This window comes from Zootoca vivipara, chromosome 5 (assembly GCF_963506605.1).
Source record: "Zootoca vivipara chromosome 5, rZooViv1.1, whole genome shotgun sequence".
Lineage (NCBI taxonomy): Eukaryota > Metazoa > Chordata > Lepidosauria > Squamata > Lacertidae > Zootoca > Zootoca vivipara.
Window position 1 is genome coordinate 48,020,518 of NC_083280.1, and position 22,152 is coordinate 48,042,669.

The following is a 22,152-nucleotide window of genomic DNA, read 5'->3' on the forward strand; positions in this document are numbered from 1 at the left end:
TGGCAGCTTAATTTTCATATAAACTCTTTAACATCAATGGGGTTGCGTTCTGCAAACCAAACTAGGATTTATTAAGGCAATAAAGGAGGCACTTCATAAAAATTTAAATGCCCGTTTCGTGGTATCCTTTACATGGGGGGGGGGGTGAAGAGCAGCGAAGGAAATCTCTTAAACTGAAGAAATGTATCTGTAGGACACTTAAAGCCTTTGCAAGCTTTGCATCTTTGTGAGTGTGTGTTTGTGTGCGTGTTTCCACATTTAACCGAGTTTCCCCTCTTTCCCCTGAGAACTAACTCAGCAAGAGTCTGGATATATGCCGGCTTTGCACCTTTTCATGCAAAAGGGTGCACTGGTTCAAATTAATTGACTCATTTGCAAGAGCCTCGAAGATGACGATGGGAAGAAAGCAGATTAGATTCTCTCTCTTGTGCTGCATCATCTGTTTACAGCAATATAGTAAATCAAAACAAGAGGAGCCGAGGCACATTTTCTGCCTGTGCCGCAGGAAGCGATGGGGGGAACTTTAATTGACCCCTCAGGAGACAGAAGCAGAAGATTCTCCAGGGAAGGCTGCATCTTTAACACAGGGATATGGCTTTTCCCTTCAAACCGGAGGAAAGGATTAAAGCAGCAGTCTGCAGGATGGTGCTAGGCGTCGTGGAAACAGAATCCTCACCTGAATGATTCGAGGGAAGCCATTTGTGAGTATTTTTCTACCTGGCTGATGACTCCAATCCTTGCAAGTCCCAGACGTTTCATTGCCACCAACAGCTTCTGTGTCCAAGAGAGCTTTCATGAGATCACACTGATTTACTCCAGGTTCCTTTGTTTAGATTAAATACCATCTGCTGGTTATGACCTTACAACCACAAAAACGTATTAACCATTGCCCTTGCACACTGAGAAAAGCATTCTTAAAACCCCTTACATAATTTGGCATCCTTTAATGCATTTTGTCGATCGTTTTATGCATCATATCATACGATTAGGAGCGCTAGAAATTGAGCAAAGAGCGGGTTTCAACACACATTCTCCTGTAGGAATTGGTAGATAGGTTTCATTCTGAATGAACCTGGGATATTATCCTATAACCACCAACAAAAAATTTGTCACCATTCCAGACAGGAGGGATTAATTTATCCCTCTGCCACTGTGCCATATACCTGGTTTCCAAACCCATTGGAGAGATGGAGGGTTGAGAGGCAGAAGCAGGAGGGCTCAAGAGGGATTTGGCATTCCAGTACTATACATTCAAGAAAGGGAATGCTAAATGTTTACTGCAGACAGTCTATTGGGGGAGCCTTCAGTGAAGCAAGTACCCCTAGCCCTATGAATACCTTCCTCCAGATAAGGGAGCACCAGTGCAGCATTTGGCCACATGGGTAGTGATGAAGATTACCATACCAATTTGTTGTGAGGCTGATTCTTCGGGGAACATTTTTTCTATATTATATCTAGTTTAAACCCCTACAGAATTCTGAAGGATTTCTCTGCAACGGGTTGTTCTGAGTTTTATTTTAAAAATGAAGCACTTTCCATTACATCATAATGATTTGCTATAAACGTTAAGAAAGAAAAGGTCACGGAGCTTTACTGTTTTAGGCAGAAATCCTAGAATCTTCTTCAGCTTTATGGGCGATGTGGTTTCCCCCCCCCCTTCTTCTTCTGTGTCATGCAATTTATGCCCTTAAAAACACAGAGAATACCATTAGGTGTTCCAACAGCAGATGAATCAATTCTCCTATCCTTTGAGTTCAATCATCTTTTATCCCACAGACAGCTGTGGTTATCTCTAAAAACCCACATTTCTCCACACTTATCTCCATCAGCACGTACCTGCCTTCAGTCAGCAAAAGACTGTAACGAAGCTATTAAAAGCCGATGCAGAATGGTGACAACGCTGCCGCTAAGGTCACAGAAGATAAAAGAATAAGGGGCGCCAAGGCAACGTCAAAGGTTTGCTGAGATATAAAAACCCATAATTGTCACCCAAGAGGCAACCAAAGGAAAGCTCCAGAGCCAAGACCAGACCTTGTAGCAGAGCCACACCGCGGGATTGACAGACCTCCTCAGGATTTCTTGGTTGCCTCTCAGCATATTGATTCATAAGGATGATCTAGATGTTTTTGGAACACATGGTTCTCACATTTAAGAGAGCGATTTACCTACACTTGCGAAAGCTAAAGAGAGGGTCCCTTCTTCCTGACTCAGAACCCGTAGTCTGCAAGCAGGATATAGCCCCCAACCAGATTTCATCTGGCTCTTTGGATCTGTCCTTCCTATCAGCTGTTCAGCAGACGACAGCAGAGAGGGGCAAGGGCTTTGCTGTTGTGTCAAATATGCACCTGTAGTTCATTTCCCTGCAAGTTCAAAGCAGAGGGTGAAATGGCTCAGGTAGACTTGGGTTCCTTTCAAATATGCCCGAAAGTGTTCATGCATTTTGCAATGGCATTCATGCAATTTTCAGGATACAAGTGAATTTTGAAGTTTGAGGTCTTATAAGAGGTAATTCAGGGCTTGCAGTTCATCTGTGCATTGATATTGTTTGGATTCTTTCTTCTGGGATTACAGAGTTCTTTGTGCCTGCATTACAGTCAGGATAGGTCAAGGTGTTGGAGAGCATCTTCATTTTTTTACAGTCTGTGAAGAAAATGGAAGGGGAATGAGGTTTTTCAGTATTAAATATCTGCCTCTGTTTTTGTGGAAGGTAGCTTTATGGATATGCTTGTGGGGAAGAACGGTCCAATCCCACTTTACATTGGGCTGAGTGAGGGCAGAGGTTCGATTACGCAAAAGTGCATCCCTGCCCATCTGTCCTGGCTGAAATAGCTTCCGATATGGCTTGTGCTGATAAAAGGACACAAGCATCACTCCAAAGACAATGCCCTCCTTGTCGTGCCCACCAAATGTACAAGCAGGAGGGAAGCCCACTGGAGCATCTTCACTGGTGAGAGGAAATCTCCAGAACAATCCCACAGGCATTGCATGACAGTACTGGACCCAAACTGGGTCCAATTGCCCTGTCTCTTCCCTCCCCTTCCAACACACACACACTCCTTCCACTGCAGCTGCAGTGTGCAGCAAGGTTGAAGATGCAGTGGTGGCCCCACAAAATCCCATCAGCATGGGGAAGGTTAGGATTGCACCTTATGGATTTGGCCCCATGCAGTTTCTAACCAATCCCAGGTCAGTTGGAGTTGGACTTTGATGTGACTGTGGTATCATGTGATGACTGTATGAATTGGCCATCACAGACCACAAGTGACTGAAATGTAGCATTCAGGTCACCTGAAACATAATACTTAAGTAGAACTAGCAGAATTTCCCCTGTTTTCTTCAAAAACCTATTACTTTCAGCTCAGTGCTGTGGTTTGAGTCTTTGGAATGAAATTTCCCTTTTGGTGAAACTTTGTGAGGCATTTGTCATGCCTGTTTTTCAGCTGCATGTGGTGTTTTGCCACAGATCTGACTGAAACTTGAGTTCCTAGAGAAGACATAAATCAGTTCATTCATATGGTCAAGCCATTAATCCACTTTTAGAGTAGGTATAAAACCAGTTTCCCAGGCAGAGTCTTCCATAGCTTCCTTTCCTGATTTGCAACAACTTCCATTTCCTAACACTCTCTTCTGGGGTAAGCAAATGGCACATGGTACACTTGGAAAAGATAAACAGATTATACAGGTCTGCTCAATGGGGCCAGTATGGTAGGTAAATGCCAGCAGAATATTGCTGCTCTTGATTGATATTTCTATTTATAGAAGTGATTCTCATAGGATGAGTACATAGCAGAAAGAATTGATTATTCTATGGAACTTGTTCCCCTAATGAGGCTGTTCCCAATCATTTTTATAAGGTCATCAGTCCACAGAAATTGTCTTTATCTGAAATGCACCAATTGATTCCCATTCCAGCAACTTCTGACCCAGAAGAAAAATCTTTCCTTTCATTTCCTCATATGACCACAACCCATCTCCGATAGGCTCCTAATTCCCCCATGAAGCTGTCTTAGCCTTCTGGTGGTTTCTGAATTTGAGAAACACTGACTTAAAAAGATTTGAAATTACTTGAGGTGGGGCTATGCATTGCATATAGTCCCGTGATTGATTTTTACCTAATCCACATGTCTTAGGAAAGGAAGCTGCTGCTGCTGAAATCTGAGGAGGAGACATAGCCCTTTCTCCTCATGCCAGTTTCCTACCAAAAATTGCTACCCCAAAAAACTATGCATACAGGCAGAGCAAACATTTCAAAAAGTGGCCCACCTCAGTAAAGGTAACAGAGGCTCCAAGTTCATCCCACAAAAGTCTTCTAAGCCTCCGTCATCATTATACGAAGAGAACTGTGCTAGATATTCATGGCAAACTCAAAAGAGACCTTGTTGTGAAGCTTTAACATATGGGGGGGGCAGAATTTGAGGTTATTCTTGCCTCAATTGCTTGTGTTTTTTAAGCAGATGCACAAAGTGTCATAGCAGCCAATCCTCCGACAGACTGCAATTTCCAGTGATGTAAAATGCTGATGGGAAGTTCAAGCTGTGTCGACAAATCAAACTTTAACGTGTTTTGTAGCTGATGGAAATAGTTCAAAACACAGCTAGAAGGCAATCTGAGTGGGGAGAGCATACCTTTCTTTTTTAAAGATTTCAACATGAAGGGTTTGAGGGGGTTATATTGGTTGTTGTTGTTTTTAAAGAGTTCAGCATTGTGTGAGTCATTTTATGGTTTGTTCACCCATTATATTTAGGACTCGTGATATGTGACCCACTTCTGGACAAAATGAGTACTGGTATGTAGAATTTGACAGTCACAAATGTGATGGTGAGCCCTCTTTTGTTCAGTGCATTTTGATACCAAAGCTACCTACCTATCAATTCAAAACTGAGTCAGATAACCATGCTGGACTGGTTACATCCCAGGAGGAAGCAACAGCACCCAGGGAGCTACCTCAGATTCATCATTCTTGTGATTATAGTGGTGCCTCGACTTACGAATTTAATCTGTTCCGAAGGCACCTTCGTAGGTTGAAAAATCCATAAGTCGAAAAACGCCAATGGAAACGCGATTTCCCATAGGAATGCATTGGAAATGGAAAAATTCATAAGTTGAAGCAACCCTATCTAAAACTGCCGTGGTTTCCTTTCAGATGTCGAGCGCGCGGCCATTACCCCCATTCGTAAGTCGAAAAATTCAGTTGTCGAGTCGTCCGTAAGTCGAGGTACCACTGTACAGTATATTTCAGATCAATAAGGCAATATGCTTCTGAAAACCAGTTGCATGAAACTGCTCAGGTCCTGCCTGTGGGCTTCCCATAAACATCTGCTTGACCACAGTGAGAATAGGATGCTGAACTAGATGGGCAACTGACCTGTTCCAGCAAGTTCTTCTTATGTTGAATTGGGTGGTAGTAATTAAGAAATGTCTCGTACCTTTCAGAATTAATATACCACATGGCAGGGCTAGCTTCAAAACTAACTTTTCCATCAGCTGGTCCTAAGTCCAGCCCTCAGGCTCCAATTAGCCAAAGGGTCCAAAAGAAAATTAAACTTCCCAAAATTACATCTGAGAAAGTGATGGTATGGGATCAGCATTGCCTAATGAGTGGCATGGGGAAGGTGTCTGATCGAAATATGTCCATGGATGTTGATTCTTACCCTTTAAAGCCTTTAAGACTAGCTTAGCAAATGACCATTAATGTAGAGCCAAATAAAAACAATTTATACTTTGGCTTGTTTCCTAAATTCCCCATATGTATTGATGTCTTGCATACCAGGAGTTGGGGGTTAAAAGCTCTAGACTGGTATAGCTCTGCAAATTTAAATATAACCCCATGCACCTGATGAGAGTGGGTCCTGAGAGATATTGAAAGGCCAAATATGCAGAGAATTGGAGGTAAGCAAGTGCTATCTCAAAGCAGGGCCTCCTTCCTTGGGGGGAGAAATAGTCATTTAACAGCTCTATCTTCTATATTTTACTTGGAACTAACAGTACTGTAGAATAAAGGAGGAGTGCTCAATCGTCATGTGAGCAGGTTCATGATGTTTTACATATTCCCCATGTACAGAGCTGTGGAAATTTGTCTTGACAAACTATTACCATGCTAAGAGATAACAGCTTTTAAGGCATGAACAGTGTAGTTGCTATTACCATATGGGATTCAGCATGCTGTGATTTTCATACCATATGGATAAGACATTTCTCTAGGCCCTGGGGTGGCTATATTTAAAGAACGGGAGGGTTCCTTTTTCTTTAAGCTGAAGATAGATGAGAATTGTTAATGGCATATTTATACCAGACACTTCCATTGCTTGTTAGTAGTCATTCACCTGCTTAAATGGCTTCAAAGGGAGATGAGGCAAATTCACAGAGAACAAGGTTATCAGTGGCCATGATCAGTGAAGGCTGCTCTGTTGGACAAAGTGGGGCATAGACCTTTCAAGATTCTGGAACTTCCAAACCCGTCCCATGACCAGCTATTCTGTTGAACCAATTAAAGCATGCGAGCCAGGTTTCTTTTCATGGCCTTCATGATTCTCCTCTTCCACATCTTAGCCTCATCACCTGAGACATAGGCTGGCAGTGAATAGCCCAAGGTGAGCCAGGGGCTTCACGGACGAGTGCTGATTTTAACCCTGGTCTCCTACATCCTAATCCATTTAATATCTCTCTGCATTCTGGAACAAAGGCAAAGAAAGGAATGGGTGGTTATTGTGACATTAATCCACACTAGAAATTGTGACAGCAGGGACCCCGTCAAAAACCAGTTTAGACACTTTTCAGTTTAGTTAAGCACAAAGCACTTGTGCAACTACAACGTTTTGGTGTCCACACCTTTACAAAGGAGGAGGATGAGAAGAAACAACATGGCCTCAACTATGGGACTTCCCTGGTCCCACCCATGTGACCTTATGGGCTCCACCTACATGACCTTCTTGGTTATAGGCTGCCCCACCAGGTCTAGGGGCTACCAGCCGCCACTGGTCATGATGGGTATATATTACCTCCAGGATCAGGATATTACCTCTGAATAGTCGCTGCTGAGGAATAACAGGAGGAGAGGATTGTTACCCTCATGACCCGCTTGTGGGCATGGCTAGAGATGTGCTTATGCAAAGATGGCTCTAGGGAAATTAACATGGTGAGCCACCATTTTAATTTCCCTAGAGTCATCTATACATCTGTAAGCAAAGGTTTTCTAAAAGAAAAGAAAAGTTACTTTTTCCTTTTTTTTAATGAGAGGGAATGGTGCAAGAAAGCTTGACATGAAAGAAGGAGCTGAGCTCCCTTGGCTACCCACTAACAATACCTTTGTTTTCAGGCATCCTATAGGCATCTGGTTGGCCGCTGTAAGAAACAGGATGCTGGAATACATAGACTTATGTTCACTTTCCCCAGGGAACTCTGGAAATTCTAGCAAGGGATTTCAAATACACCTTCACCAAGTTGCAGCAATCTTTGAGGGTGGCCATGATCATTTAAATAGGTACTGCAAATTTTTAGCACAGGTATAGTCTAAGAGGGTCAAACATGATATGACAGTGGTTCTGTTGCACTTCTGTCTCACTGTCACCTCTGTTCAAAAAGGCTTTGCATGTTTCTGAAACTTGCAAATGCCGTTTACTGGAGTCACTGGTGTGTTGAATGTACACACTTCTGCCGAGAATGCCTCATATTATGTTTAATTGACGGGGGACATGATTGACTGTTTCCATGCTTAATAATTATGTGGAGAAGGAGTTTTAGCAGATTCTGAAGCACAACCAAGAAAAGCTGCACTTGCCAAAATTCCCTTTACAGGCACAGCTACTCGAGATTTAGATTCTCCTTTGTTTCTGGTTAACCTTATTGTAGCTTTTCATGGCATCAGTGAAACACACGGAAACTCAGTAGAAACTGCTGGTATAAGATTCAGGTGTCATCATGTTGGGGAGGTGAAAACATCTGCAGACTACACTCGGCAAGGCAAGTGGCAGTGAAGATAAAGTCAAAATGGTGAAACATTTTGCAGAAATGGCAAGGCTCTGCTCCAAAATTTGCTGACATAAATGGAAAACGTTTCCATTGACTTGGAAGTTTGAAGTTGATGGGGAAATAATCTTCAAATTCAGTCCCGTTCTCACACTTTCATGCTTATAAATTCAGTTTTGTAAGAAGTACTTGGGCATGCAGTTTCTTGGACATGATGCCAGCTTGCTTGCTTGAGCTATTTTCCTTTCTTTTCCATCTAGTAATTTGTTACCTTCACCAGGTAAACGTCTCAGGGTTTCTTTACATCAAGCCATTTGGATACATTTCTAATCATCACCCGCACATACACACTGCGGGGGGAACAAGGGTGTTTTAAAGTTAGCAAGAGCGTGTGCATACACAGGACCCTAGCAGAGGGAGGAGGGAAGGGTGTACGTGGAGCTCTGAAAAATAGAAGCAGCCATGTCTTTTGAGATGAAGCAGCCTGCCCCACAGCTGGTGGGAATGTTTGAATGCAGCCTCCTGCTGAGCAAGCCAGCAGATTTTGAAATATATTTGGCTGCCATTGTGTGCAATGTTGTAGGGGCAAGCACTGAGTTTAAAGCAAAGTGATGAAATGAGTGGTGAATTTTATCTTTGCTCCTGCTTTAAAGAGAGACAGAAAAGAATTATTATGGTAGCGGTGTGTGTGTGTGTGTGTGTGTGTGTGTGTGTGTGTGTGTGTGTTCAGTGCTATCTTTGATTAAAGCACTTTCACAGGAACCTCATTTAGCAAGAGATTTGTTACAGAAACATCAGCAAACAATTAACTTGATAAGATCTATCAAATGTAGGGATAGGCTAAATTTATTCAGGGTAAATCCAGCCAGTCTCAAACTTCGTTTTTCCTACTGAAATGACACCAGCTGTTACACATATACTTATCTTTTCTCAAGAAAGAGGAAAGAATATGCTATCGAAACTTCATTAATATTCATCATCGCAATCATCATCAATGTTGTCCTGTTTTTCGAGACCTTCTGACAGCTTTGGCAGGGAGTGGCTAATAATAACGAAGGATGCTTACAGGTCATTCAGTTCATTAGACAGGGCCGGCTCTAGGTAGACTCCCGGTGGCGCAGTGTGCCAGGGCGCCGGGCCGGTAGGCCAGGTGCCGCGCAGCAAAGGAGCGGAAACCATGCTGTGCCCTCCGAGGGCGAGGGCGCCAGAGCGATCTCCGCCCCTCAACGCCAGGGCGCGCAACCTGCTTGAGACTGCCCTGTCATTAGATCACCAGTGGCCATTTAGATGGGCACCTTAGGGCGGGTGTATGAAGGTGAGATGTAGCGTGAGGTATCTAGAGAAGAAAGCAGTTTATTTTTGGAAACCACCTGAATAGTTTCCAAGAAGATTCCTGCCAGCGTAAATTGCTTGTGGTATTTCAAAGAGTTGATGAAGTGCTTCTGCACCCGCAAAATACATGCTCAACATGAAAATCTCTCTCACACACACCCAAAAAATTAACTGACCCAGTAAAGTTGTCCCAGGATCAGAGCTGTCTTTAGCAAATTCATCGCTGGGTTGCAAAAATCCGCCCACAGCCTCCAAATTTAGTTTAGCCACCCCCAATTTTTTAGGGGGGCAAACTCAAAGTTGTTGAGCTTTTTGGGAGGGAGGGAAATTGCTCACCTGTTATGACATGTAAGAAAATGGCTATGCATGTAGACAGTCATTCTTAAAACCCATTATATGTTACAGCTTTTTTAATATAAAAACCAAAACATGCAAACAAATATTAACAGCCCAACAGGGAACCTTTGTGAACTGAGTGATTTGCCTATGCCGTTTCTGTCCAGTTAATGATCAATAAAGACAACTGGGACATATGTTCCTAATTTCAGATTCCTAGTAAGAAATGAAATCTAAGCTGATTTCAACATAATAACAACAATGGCAATGTACACATTACACCAACACCTGGAAAAAAATCTGAAGAGATCAATATGTGTCTACACAACAGAAGATGATAGGATAGATAGATAGATAGATAGATAGATAGATAGATATCAGTATACACCTGGAGAGAAAAGGGTTCCTAGCATTTACTCCACAGGGGCAGCTATTCTGTGATACAGTGTTAAAAGGAGAAGGGAAAAGGTGGGCAGGGAGGTTATCAGACATTTGTGGACATCTCTCCTCTTTATACAGATGGCCCATTTTTAAGGTCATGCCTTTGTTCTCCATCTTGGAGGTGGAGGTAGAAGATTCAGTGTTGTAGTGGAAGAGCGAGTATGGAAAAGTGTGGTTCCAGGACAGGGCCAGCCCACCCATGAAGCAAGCTGTCACCTCCAGCTTTCTTTGTGCCCGCCCACTTGCCATTGGGCCCATCTCCTTCACCCATGGCTGTGTAGGTAGCAGTGGGTGGCAGCACAGGAGGAAGCAGCTACTGCCATGGCCAGGTGCAGAGGAGGTGGCCATGAGTCCATGACTGCAGTGGGCAATGGAAGCAGAGAAGGCATGGCAGCCATATTTTCTGTTGTGCCTGAAGCATCAAAACATCCCAGGCCAGCCCTGCTCAGGGACTTTTACCAGAGCTGGTGTAATGATGTCATCTGCTGGAGCGCCAGGGAAATTTGATGGTCCTTCCTTCCTCCGGCAAGTCAATGAGGTGCTGCTGAGGCTTTCCTTTTCTGACAGACTGGCATAGAGGAAGTTAGAAAATGAGGGAACTTTTTCAAGCAGAGGTTGGATACTTTCTATCTTTTTTTTTGGTGGGGTTCCTTCCTACTTCATCCTAACAGTTTAAACAGTAACACTTCTTTCTTGAGATTCTTTGCCATTTCTAATGGAAAGCTAAAGGTTGCATTCCAGCTGACTGAAGATCTTTTGTTGAAGCTCAAGATGTTTCCTTCAAGTTGAACTTACGCAGTCGGAAGTTAGCACTATTGAGTTCAATGGCACTTACGACACTGCAGTCATGCTGATCCTAACATAGGCTTATTGGGCATTATGCTTTGTACAGCTGCTCTGTGGTATATATCGTATATACAGTGGATCAACACAGCTGTCTGCTTTGTTGGGTTCATTGCTGCAGGACGAGGTCATTGCTTTGCCTGGGATCCTATGTGCCAAATCCTGACCCTTCTTCTTCCCTTTACAGCATGGCCAGATGCACTCCTGATGAGGCCCAGCCACCTACATATTCATTTGCCCAGAGCCAGTGATATTATATATAAAACAGCATGTGCATTCTTTTTTCCCAGATCAAGCAATGCCCCTGCTACTGGGACCTGTCATGATGAGCTCCTGCACTTCATAATTTCCCACTGCACCACTGGAGAGAATAAAGGGATTTAGAGCAAGTTGTCTGCATGTGAAAGGTGGAGGGAAGAGCTCCTCTTGGAGGAGAGAAGACTGCAGGAGACAATGGTGGTGGTGTGTTTTTGTCTTTTTCTTTTTCTTTTAGTGAGAAAGTGCATAAGAACATAAGAAAAGCCCTGCTGGATCAGGCCAAAGGTCCATCTGGTCTAACATCCTGTTCTCACAGTGGCTAATCAGTTGCCGATGGGAAGCCTACAAAGCCTCTTCTTCATCTTCTGAAGGTGCTTCACATCTTAAGACATGAGTGAGTAAAGAAAGGCAAGGTTGGGAAATGGCCTTAAGTGCCCTCCTAAGTATGGGGGAGAGAACATTGGATAAACTCAGCAGCTCACTAGCATTTAGGCCCTCTGCTGTTGATATAGCTTCGCTGCAAGGAGAAAGAAAAAGTTGCTTTTTGTCATGGTGAGCAAGAGCCATCTATATGTTTGCAATCAACAGAGTATTACCAATCCGCTCTTTGGCAAATGTCATGTTGGGCCATTGATAAACTGAGACTAGGTTTACCCAGAGTAAACTATTTCAATTAATGAACACGGCTATGTTAGGTCCATTTGTTGTTGTTGTTGTTGTTTAGTCGTTTAGTCGTGTCCGACTCTTCGTGACCCCATGGACCATAGCACGCCAGGCACTCCTGTCTTCATGTTAGGTCCATTAACTTCAATAAATCTACTCTGAATGAAAGCTAGGTGACCACTGTTCATAATCTAACCTGTGTGTAAGCTTTTTGTACAAGCGAATCACGATGAATGCTCAATAAACAGATTGTCTGAACATACCCATAGACACTCCTAATCTTCTCTTGCTTTTTGGCCCACAAATCGACCCTTATACCTATGCATTGGGAGATTTGTCTCTCCATCAAATGATCTTTCTCATTTTCCTACCAGAATCATGAAGGAATCGGGAATAGGTTGCCTTCTGTTTTGCTTCACCCACAACCTTACCAGAGGTCCTTGGTGACCTTGGCTTTCAGCTCTGTTCTTTGCTTTTGCCTAGACAGGTAGCTGCTGTCTGGCATACCAGCCCACTCCAACCCTGCAAACCTCTCTGTCCTGTTCCACCTGCCCTATCACCAATTCCCACCTTTCTGCACCCTCCATATTCTTAAGCATTCGTCGCATTGGCCTCTTTGGCCCTTGTGGACATGCTTGTCCTATGCACAGTAATCCTATTGTATACAATTCCTGAGTACAGTACTTCCTCAAAAAGTCCCAGCATTGACAGAGAACTGTAGTTGGCATATGCTAAAAGTCTTGATTCTTGAGTTCCCATCACAGCTCAAGACACACTTGCAACACCGTTTTGACAAGTCTGTTCATCACTTGGGTGTAGACAGTGTGATATGGGCTTGATTCACTGGCATCTCTGATTCTTGTATATTTCTTCTTCGTTAGGTGGGCTAATAAATTAATATGGGGAAATAGCGTGGCAAGAAAAGGTGAAGCTTGTCCTATCCCAGAACAGCTGCTGCAGTTGAAGTTTGGGCTATACCTTATTTCAGGGCGCAGTCAAATGGCATAGAATCTGATCATAGACCCTCCTACCTATATGTGGTATAGTTTGGGCCACAGTAAGAAGCATAAAGCCCTGCCTCAGCATGTTTTAAACCGAATAAACTCAGCTGAGCAAGGAGGGAAACTCACATGAATGGAGTACTAATCAGGGCAAGCATTTATTTTGCATGTCTGTTCTTTAAAATATTTTTAAACCTATCCAGGGAAATATACACCCTTGACGTTCAAAGAAGGCAAGGAAATCTGAAAGGAGAGGGAAATATTTACATGAGATTTGTGCAACATGGCAAGTACCGTGAAAATGCTAGCCACCTTGAGCCTATGGGCAGAGGGAGCGAGGATATAAACCGAAATAAATAAATAAAACACATCCCTTATATCTTCAAGCAGCATACACAAAGGCCACAGTTTAAAAGACTCCCGTGGAATACTGATGGGATGGAACAAACAGGTCTCTGGTAGAAGAAGGACCCCTTGTGGTGTGAAAGAAAAATGGAATGAATTGAATACATGCGGGAAAGCAACTTCTGGCCTGATTTGCTCATGGGGCAAAGATTAAAGACTTTGAGAGGTAAAATACAGCAGAACATCCCCTCACACTGTTAACATGATGCTTATGTTGGAGGTGGCCAAGAGAACAATGTATATAAGTCCTACTATGCTCAGTGGTGCCGACTCTCAGGTAAGTGTAAACAGACTTGCAACCTTAGAAAGGATATACAAGCAGAAATATGACATGTCAGAAGGTTTACTTTGCTTACTCCACTGAGATGGCTGTCGAGCATCTGAGGCTTATGTGGAGGCATCCCCAAACTGTGGCCCTCCAGATGTTTTAGCCTACAACTCCCATGATCCCTAGCTAACAGGACCAGTGGCCGGGGAAGGTGGGAATTGTAGTCCAAAACATCCGGAGGGCCGAAGTTTGGGGATGCCTGCTTATGTGTGTGGTACATAGTGTTTGCATGTGTCTGTGTGTGTGGTGGGGCTCCCTATATCTTTAAAGAGTGAGTTGAGACCTATTTACACCTTTGCTTAATGTAACACGTGTAAGTGGAATATTTGATTTCACTGACAATGGGTTAGGTGTACGTATGGACATACACTTAGAAATCAAGCTGTACCATAGCTGCCAAGTTTTCCCTTTTCTCGCGAGGAAGCCTATTCAGCATAAGGGAAAATCCCTTTAAAAAAGGGATAACTTGGCAGCTATGAGCTATACTGTCTAATGGCAGTTGATTAATATTTTGTGCATGCTGTATAAAATATTAATCAAGCAATGAATAGTAAATACTGTCTTATTTGCTAACAAGCAAAAGAGGAAAGCGCAAGCAACCCTTGTAGCGTGGATAATTCATCAAAAGATGGATCTCAGTTGCCAGATTCTTGAAACTCTCCCATTGAGTCACAGGATATATGTCAGCTCAGGCCTTTCATACGACTGAGGTACATTTGGATGTGATTTTTAAAACAAGAGTATTTTATTTAAAACTACAGTGGTACCTCGGAAGTCGAACGAAATCTGCTTCTGATTGGGTTCCAAAGAATGTTTGCAAACTGGAACAGTGACCTCTGGGTTTGCGACGTTCGGGAGCCAAAACATTCAACTCACAAGGCATTTGGGATCCAAAGTACGACTGTAATGGCAGACAATTGATGGTCTATCATCTTCTTGATACTCAATGGGTTTTCAGCAGGATGGTACACCAGATTGAATCCTAATCCAAATTGGGCCAAGGATCAGGGCAGGATCCGGTTGGGTTGAAACAGTCCTGGATCACTACTTGTTGAGTAGGCCTGGGTCATCTAGGGCTGTCAGAGAACAGGGCATCAGGAAGGAATGAGAGGGAAGCATGAGTGAGAAAAATGAGAAACCATGAAAAAGGAGAGACCTACTGAATCAGTCTGATCCCAAGATGACAGGGTGGATCAGGGTGGTCCTAGTTTTCAGATGCCTCCACAATGGGGAGCTGGATGCAATATATCTATTGAATGTACAAGAAGACTAATTCTTTCATTAGGCTTTGCACCCCCCCTTTTTTTGCCAGCTTCCACTGCATATTCTTTGTCTTTAGGACATACAGTATTATACAGTTTCCTCACTTCTTGTCATTAAAATATTTCTCGCTTTCCCACGCTCTCTCACACACCGAGAGAAAGGTCAAAAACACTTCACTGGAGATGGGTTTTCCATTTTATTGTCTACGAGGTCGCTAGTCATGGTGTATATAAATAAAATATATATGTAGGGTCTGCTAGCTGCCTTGCTGATTTGGTTGCATTTAGGGCCTGTTGATTTCTTCCTCTCATTCTACACTGGGGAGAGAAAGAAAGGGAAGGAAAGAACTGGAACATTAAAAATAAAAAGCAGGCTGCTATTTGATACACTTCCTTTGCATTAAAACTGCATCAGGCATCCGACTTGCTTTTAACAGCATCCCCACCCTGCTTCTGGGAGTGAGGCATTGGCCTCTCTTATGAGCCATTAGATTTACACTTGCCGACGTTGTTCTTCGAAAATTTGAGAGTTCTGCTTGTTGAGCAGGGTCTCAGGTGGCTTGCAAGAAATAAGGCTGGCTCCCATGTTTCCATTTGGGAGTCAGTGTTCCTGTGGGGATTAGACTCCCCTGTAGACCAGCTTGGCATGTGCAAGCAGCAAATCACCACCACTTACTCTGTTCTTGCTGCAGACGCGTAACAAGCTTCCATATATTGTGATGTTGATAGTCAGAGACACGCAAGTGACCACACATTTCACTTTTCTGTCAGAGAAAATCTACTATAAACTATCCCTGTCACCCCCATAGGGACATGTCATTGTTATTTCCCCCTTATGTCTCAAGGCACACACTTAAGATCACCTAAAGCAAGCTTGTTTACTCCACTTAAAACTCTCTAATGGACCGCATTCACTGTTTTGAAAAGGTATACTTTTTCTACTCTTTGGGGGGCTCATCCACACCATGCATAGGAAGCAGTTTTTTATTCTGCCCTGCACCTTTCCAAGGGAAAATCCGCTCTTTAGTGATAGATTGAAACAAATAGCAATTCGGGGGAAACCCGAATTGCCGTTTGCTCCTTTTAAGCACTAAAGAGCAGTTTTCCCCAAGGGAAAGTAGTGGAACAAGAGGAAGTGTAGATAAGCCCTCAGTGCATACCTAGGGATGAAAGTGGGGGGGGTTCATATTAGCTTTAGCAATTGAAACAGCAATTGCAACAGGGAAGAGATTATTTTGTTGTTGTTGTTGTTTAGTCGTTTAGTCGTGTCCGACTCTTCGTGACCCCATGGACCATAGCACGCCAGGCACTCCTGTCTTGCACTGCCTCCCGCAGTTTGGTCAAACTCATGTTCGTAGCTTCGAGAACACTGTCCAACCATCTCGTCCTCTGTCGTCCCCTTCTCCTAGTGCCCTCAATCTTTCCCAACATCAGGGTCTTTTCCAAGGATTCTTCTCTTCTCATGAGGTGGACAAAGTATTGGAGCCTCAGCTTCACGATCTGTCCTTCCAGGGAGCACTCAGGGCTGATTTCCTTAAGAATGGATAGGTTTGATCTTCTTGCAGTCCATGGGACTCTCAAGAGTCTCCTCCAGCACCATAATTCAAAAGCATAATTCAAAAGCATGTTCCCCTCCATGGATCAATGCCTTGTCGTGGCGAAGGGGCTTGAATAACTCAGAGAAGCTATGAGCTATGCCATGCAGGGCCACCCAAGATGGACAGGTCATAGTGGAGAGTTTTGACTAAACGTGATCCACCTGGAGAAGGAACTGGCAAGCCACTCCAGTATCCCTGCCAAGAAAACTCCATGGACAAAGACAACAGGGAAGAGATTAGTGAGCAGCAATACAAGTTTGCATAGACACCTCAGGGTGTCTCATAGGTGAATGGAATATGGAAGTGCCACAGCTTCTAGCGCAACCTGGTCTGCACACATTTTCTAGCCAGATTGGGCCCTTGATTGCAAAGCAGTGAAACTGCCTGTTCCTTAACACGCTTGTAGGCTTCATTTGGCCAGGTATGTAGCAATCTGCTATTATCATGAGTATGTGAGGTGTTCGGACATTGGTAACCACAAGTACTTTCTTAGACTGCTACCCTAACCTCTATATACAGCAGGGGGGTGGGGGACATGTGGCCATGCAAATATTTGGGGCTATGCCACCCATGATCCCCGAGCGCTGGCCATGCTGGTGGAAGTTAGAATCCAGTAAGATTTGGAGGCCTGCAAGTCTCCCGTCACTGCTGTACAGAATGCCTTACCATTGGCCACTTTGACTTGGCTTTAGTTTGTGCCCAAATTTAGCCTGTCCCCTGCCTAGTTTGGCTGCAACTGCTTTCCTCAGACAGGACTCTAGACACTAGATGCAACATGACCATGCGTTTGATGATACACGTCCCAGTAATTGATATTTTCTTGTTTTGGCTCACTGACAATACTCAGAGCATCTGTTCTCGATTCCATATATAGTAGAGTACCTGATCAAAGGAAGTTGTTTTATTTCTTCCCTTCCTTAGAAAGTGCAATATTAGGACTCTTGATGATCAATGAGAATAAACTCCTAAGGAAAGCCAGTGCTATAAACTCTTAAAGTGTGGAATGGCTGCTATATCAGTAGGAGAGGGTATTTTTGCAACAAAAACAAACAAACAAAGTGTTAGAAAGTAGCTCCCTCATGTCAGATCTCTGAGGTATAAAGGTAAAGTGACCCCTGACCATTAGGTCCAGTCGTGACCGTCTCTGGGGTTGCGGCACTCATCTCGCCTTATTGGACAAGGGAGCCGGCGTACAGCTTCCAGGTCATGTGGCCAGCATGACTAAGCCGCTTCTAGCGAACCAGAGCAGCACGCGGAAATGCCATTTACCTTCCCGCTGGAGCGGTACCTATTTATCTACTTGCACTTTGGCAACGGGAGCTTACCCTGTTGCGGAGATTCGAACCACCAACCTTCTGATCGGCAAGTCCTAGGCTCTGTGGTTTAACCCACAGCGCCACCTGCGTCCCTTATTGAAAGTCCTTATTGAAAGCAATAAGGTGCCAAGCCAATTGCTTCTGAATGCCAACGCAGCCACTTTTAACACCAGCAATAAAACACACAGCCTTGTCAACAGGAGTGCAACACTTAAAAAACAAAAAAGATTTTCCTCCCTTTATCAATCATGTCCACAATGGAGGGTTGAATCTGCTGCCAGTGGAAAAAGAGAGCTAATAGCTTGGTCAGGTGCAGGCCAATGTTTTTCCTAGTGGAAGGAGCTGTTTGGAACTCAAACAATGTAGTCCTAACCATGTTTTCTCAGATATTAGTCTTGCTGATTACTGTGTGATTTACTATCCTGTAAGTGGCTTTAGGATCACAGCCAGGGTTTGTTGTGTGGGCATCAGAAAAGTCTGGCAGGTCTTAGAAGAGCAGTGCATATCCTCTAAACATTAGGCTATCCCCCAATTTAAGAAATATTAGTCAATCATATGGGTTAATCAATCTGCATAATTTGGATGTTAATAGAAACAAGCAGTTAGCAGCACCAACAAAATTTGCCTTGTGTCTTTAATACTTGGAAGCAGCCTGATAAGGTTTTAGATCTGCTTGTGTCATTCTGATTCAGTTTGTTATCCAGGTCCCAAATTTGACCTGCTTAATCAGAAACTCTATTTTCCCCATTTACAGTACATTGATGGGGGAAATAAATATTTTTTTACAGAAGTGGCTGGAATTTGCAGTCCCTCCAGAGTGGCTTGAGCCTGCCAAATTGCAGGTGATGATTCACCCAGGGGGGTTGTTGTGCAGAGGAACTTTTTTTTTAAGTATCTGAGTTTTTTAATTTTTTGCCATACAGTGGTACCTCTGGTTACAGATGCTTCAGGTTAGACGCTTCAGGTTACAGACTCCACTAACCCAGAAATAGTACGTCGGGTTAAGAACTTTGCTTCAGGATGAGAACAGAAATCGCGCGGTGGCAGCAGCGGGAGGCCCTGTTAGCTAAAGCAGTACCTCAGGTTAAAAACATTTTCAGGTTAAGAACGGACCTCCAGAACGAATTAAGTTCTTAACCTGAGGTACCGCTGTAAATACATTTAAATTCCAGACATGTTTCCCTGTTCTGAGGCAATAAAGCCTGCCAAATTCCAGAAAGATGAGAGCAGTGGTTCTCCCGCAAGGGCATACTTTATCAGGTTTTGTTGCGGAAATGGAAATCATGTTCCCTCCTAGTTCTTTATGTGCAATCTGCTTGAAAACTCTTTGCTTTTCTCCTCTTTTGCTGAATGGAATGAAATGTGAGCATGTTCAAGGGGCTGTGGTTTAATGTACCGGTAGGAGCTGAGTTCGGATATTTATTGAGACCTTTTGCAAGTGCCATAGGAGGTACTGGTGAGCACCTTGGCACCACATTTGTGACCGCTGCCATAACACAAACTGCTTTGGAAACCCCTTTCCATTTCAGAAGCATTTGCAGTGCAGTGAAGTTTTTTTTGTTTTGTTTTTTAATGAAAACAGGGCTAGGGCTGTGATCATTGAACTCAGGGGACCTTACTTCCAAGTAAACATGCTTAAGATGGTGCTGAAAGATCCTTTTGGCCTATAGTTTTTTGTACCTTGATTATTATGCTTAGCTGCCAAGTATCCCGTTTTTCCTGGGAAACCCCTGGATTTTAATCCGTTTCCCGCTGTTCTCCCGAATGGAGAAAAATCCTGGAAATCCCCCGGATTTCCTACCTACCAGGGAGCCTCCATTTTGGGTGCTGCTCTTCCCATGTGTGTGCACCAGAAATCGGGCAGAGCGGCACCGGAAGTTGCTTCTATGCATGCCCAGCGGCCATCTTGGTGGTGGCCGCATGGCGGCGGCTGTCACCAAGATGGCCGTTGCCATGTGGCCACCACCAAGATGGCTGCCAGGCATGCGTAGAAGCGACTTCCGGTGCTGCTCTGCCCGATTTCCAGTGCCCACACATGGGAAGAGCGGCCCCAGAAATTGCTTCTATGCAACTTCCGGTGCCGTGCCGCTGCTGATCCCACATTTTTCAGTGGGAGACTTGGCAGGTATGTTATTATGTATATTTGTAAAAAACAAAACAAAAAAAACTAGGCTTATTATTATTCATCTTTGAAATTTGTTGTTCATCAGGATTACGAATGACTCTAAAAAGCAGATTTACTTTTACTTTGTGAAATCCCAGTGGTGAAGCTTCTTCTACATTTCACTCCTTGATCCTTAGTTCTCTGACATCATACAATATGTGACATGTCTGTGGAAGTTCTCTCAGAAAAAGCCTTGGCAGATGCAAGAAGTAAAGTTCTTATCTCAGTACCCAGGGAAGTTATGCAAGTTAAGCTGATGGCACTGAGATGAGGAAAAAACACCCTGGAGAAATGAATCATTGATAGAAGACCCTAAATATTAATAAGATACAAGAGGATGCTTCATTCAACTTTGCACTTAGCCCAAATGCCTGGGTAGACTTGCTCGCTCGCCTGCTGGATCAGCTATTCTAAGCCATGCAAAGATACCTTGGGCATGCCAAACAAATGCCAGGTCTTTCTGACTGCTGAATGGATTATTTATTCAAATCTCAAATGCAGCAGAAACTCTTTAGTCTAAACAAGGTTTCAAATCAAATTTTCAGTTCTGAACATAATGTCCTTCTGAGGCCCACTAAAGAAAGGGGCTTCTATGAGAAAGGGGGGGGGAGAGATATAAGAAAACTAGCTGGCCCTGTCACGCATTGCTGTGGCTAATCCCTGTGATTGCCCCCACCCTGTGCCAATCCATGACGTATCCCGCCCCTCCTCCCCCCAGCTTATCCCTGTGATTCCCCCCATCCCCGGCTTATCCCTGTGATTTCCCCCACCCTGTCCTGACCCATGACATATCACACCCCCTCTTCCCCCCACCCCCTGGCTCATCCCTGTGACTGGTCCCATCGTGTCCTGACCTATCCCGTCCCCTCCTCCCCCCAACCCCCACCCAGGCGAGTCAGTACCTCCATCTGGCCTAGTCTATAAAAGCTTCGGCCTAGTATGTAAATGGGAGCTGAGGTGCTGTTGAGAGGGAAGGTTTTATAGATGTAGTACCAGTGTAGCTGCCACTAGAGGGCGCTGATTTGCAACCTGGTTCTTTTCCCAGCATGCCAGGCAGGGTCTGCTGTGTGGGTTTTGAGCTTCAAAAAACAGGGTTTTACCTTGTTCTGGGGTGACATCTGTGTAAGCAAATGGTATGTGGACACTCGGTTATTCACATGTGACATTGTGTCCAAATTTGAACGCAATCGGTCAAGCGGTTTTGGTGTGAGGTGGATACTAACCCACATGCCCAGTTTACATTTATATATATATATAGATTGCAAAGCATCTTCAAAAGCATCTACCGGTAGGTTAGATTGCACTGATGCGTTGTATACCGTGTTTCTCCAAAAATAAGACACCGTCTTGTATTTATTTTTCCTCAACCCCCCCCCCCCACCTATGGCTTATTTTCAGGGGATGTCTTATTTTTCTCCTCCTCCTGCTGCCATGGCCAGCATTGCTGCTGTGCCTATCACTATGTCTTATTTTGGGGGTATGGCTTATATTCCTTGAATGCTTAAAAATCCTGCTACGTCTTATTTTATGGCTACGTCTTATTTTTGGAGAAACAGGGTACCTGGGGCTGCCTTTGAAGACAGTTCAGAAATTACAGCTGGTAAAGAATGCAGCAGCCAGATTATTGATTATTGACCAGAAGGTCTGAACATATTACATATTTGTGTCATTTGAGCACAAGGCATCAGCTTTAGTTTCCAGTTTCCCAGCTTTTCAGAACTTGAGCCAATATGAGTTAGTCTTAAATCTGATATTCAACTGGCAGGCTTTTAAATGATAATAATAATAATTGGATTGAATGTATAAATCGGTAGGGTAACATGGCAAGGGTAAAATGATAAACAGTATTCGGGTCAGGAAGGTCCTTTCCTGCTACTACTTTGTGGTCAGGAGGGAAACAAGTGAGTCAGTGCTGTCTCTAATTGACCCAATGTCTGTCAGAACCCATGAGTGAGGAATGGAGGTGGTGATGCTATATTTAAAGAAGGTTCTAGAAGGTTCTTTCTGATTGGACAGATGCACCCCTAAAGATTCAGAAATAGAATTTCTTCTGGGCTAAGGTTACAGTATGTGTGGCACACTCATTCTTGCAGTTAAAAGATATATAAGCCAATATTGTTCATGTCACTGATTTCCTTTCGGGTATGAATCCTTATAAAAAAACTGGCAGAGAAAGTTCCTTTTCTCAGAACATCTCCCCACTCCACCATCTTATTATATCAGTATGCATCTGTTACAGC